Here is a 2,339-nt window from a genome sequence, read left to right on the forward strand (position 1 = left end):
ACGAACCCGCGTCTCCTGCATCGGCAGGCGGACTCTCAAGCACTGCGCCACCAGGGAAGCCCTCTCTGTTTTTTTAATTGCCACAAAAAGCTATTAAATTTGCTGAAGCACAGTTTCTATGGAACCACTTCTCTGAGTTTTATCTCAGCTGTTGCACAGCACCAGGAAACAGTATTATCTACTCCTCACACCGTCAACAAATCTAGTTTTGTGCTAGTTTCAAAAAGTTACACACACTATGTAAGGAGAAATTCATAGAAACTTAAAAAGAAACTTTTCATTTTAATGAAAATAGTGTCTAATAACTTGAGATTTTCTCTTTGCTCACCTGTGAGTCACAAAAGAAACTGGGGGGAAATTGTTCTTTTTATTTAAAATGACCTTTGGCAGGCATGTAAACCTTATCTGGATGTATTTTAGTTAAATTCCTTGAAGTAATTCACTTCTGGGCTAAGAGCAAGTAAGAAATTTCAGCCCCCAAAAGTAATTTTTCACGACAAATAACTGAAGCAAAGATTTGGAAGGAAGGTGCCATCTGAACTCAAGTTATAGCACTGGTAATTTCAAGCCTGAGGAAAACTGATTATTGTGTTTGCTCATCTTAGAAGACAGGGAAATCCTAGGTAATGGGGTAGAAAAAAATGTAGTCTGAAAATCTAATTGACTGTCCATGCTTAAAATAAATAATGCAAATAATAAAAACACAAAATAGGCTTCTTTTGTTATCATAAAGTTATATAGTTTAAAATCCGAATTTGGATCCCTTGAAGTAACAGAATTTACTTGAGGAAATTCTAAGTACCTCTCTTACTACAGAGAGTCGTAGCAGAGTCAAAAGTCCTAGCATGAAACTGCTGAAAGTGGCTAATTAAAGTGTTGCATGACTTGACAGAGATGATAAAATATGGAGCTGCCTACCTTTAAGGAGAGAGTGGTTCATTTTCATGTCTATTTTTAACCAAGTATGAGAAAATAATGTATTTTTTAACAGAAATTCTGAAAGCTTTCGAAAATACAACTTTAATGCTTCAATTTTAAGAAAATTGAATGACATTTGACTACCTCCCACCTTTTCCTTCTCCATTTTAAAGATCTGGAAACTGAGGATAAATGACCAGACCAAAGATTTCTGTTAGCTCATCTCAGGACTGGAATTTAATTTTATAACACTCTGCCATTGGTTTTCTCTCCTCACTGCATTGATTCCAATATTCAACATTCCCTTTTTTTCTTATATAATTTATATGATTTTTCTCTTCCCTACTTACTAGGAAGCCAGATTAATTAACCAAGCATTTATGTTTGGTTTCCCAGATAATTCCCAGACGCTATGACTCTGTCCAGGATGTCAAGGTTTTACACAGTTCTGTGGGTCCTGAGAGAGGAACGGCCAAAGTCTAGATGGCAGGATCTTCTCTTTTGTCCTCCTCCAGCCTGATATCGTCACTTGTTCTGGGATTCCCACGGCTGGGATTCATACCTGCCTAGTGAGCAAGATGCTGAGAAAACTCAGGTTGGGTTTTTCTGCCTGGGGATTACCTTCTGATGTTTTCATTGTTGATGCCTTGGGCTGACTTTTCATATCTGTTAACTTCCTGCAAATTTCTGCCAATGAACATAATAAATAAAATATTCCCAAACGAAGTGGCAGTGTGGCCCAACAGTGTAGTCTGGGGGTCAAGAGATGGGATTTTGGCCTTTCACTTGATTTCTGTTCCACCATTGTATAGTTCTGGGATAACACGTGGTTTGGAAAATAGTTTTTTGAGTTCAAACACTGGGTTCAAAGCTAGCAATATGTTCTTGAGGGAATAACTTGGGAGTGCTGTGCCTGTTTCCCCATCAACCAAAGGAGATAATAATAAAATATAAATAATAGAATTGTTGGGAAAAATGGCAATTTATTTGAAGAGTTTAGAATTATGCCTGACAAACAGTGTCACTTGATAAAATGTAGCTATGATTATTAATATTACTGTGGTGACTTTCCACTATCCATTTAGTAAGTAGGACCGCCACCTACTTCCATCTTAGAAAGAGTTTGTTGAAATCTGCTGTGTGGAGAAAGGATGGGTTTTTGAGTTAGATCTTACTTGCATTTGAAAGAGCAATTATACAAGCTGAAATATCAATTATACAAGCTACTAGGTATATAAACTCTGGATAAGTTATTCACTCTTTCACAGCCCTCGTAGTCCTCATCTGTGAAATGGGGATTTTATCAGAATTGTTTTAAAAAAATAAAATGAAAACTGATAGTGAGAGCAAGAGAGAGATTGATTGTGCTTTTGTCAAGTGGTGATGTGGAGGTAAGCCTTATGGAAAATGTGCGTGTGGGA

Source organism: Lipotes vexillifer, unplaced genomic scaffold (assembly GCF_000442215.2).
Source record: "Lipotes vexillifer unplaced genomic scaffold, Lipotes_vexillifer_v1.1 scaffold435, whole genome shotgun sequence".
Lineage (NCBI taxonomy): Eukaryota > Metazoa > Chordata > Mammalia > Artiodactyla > Lipotidae > Lipotes > Lipotes vexillifer.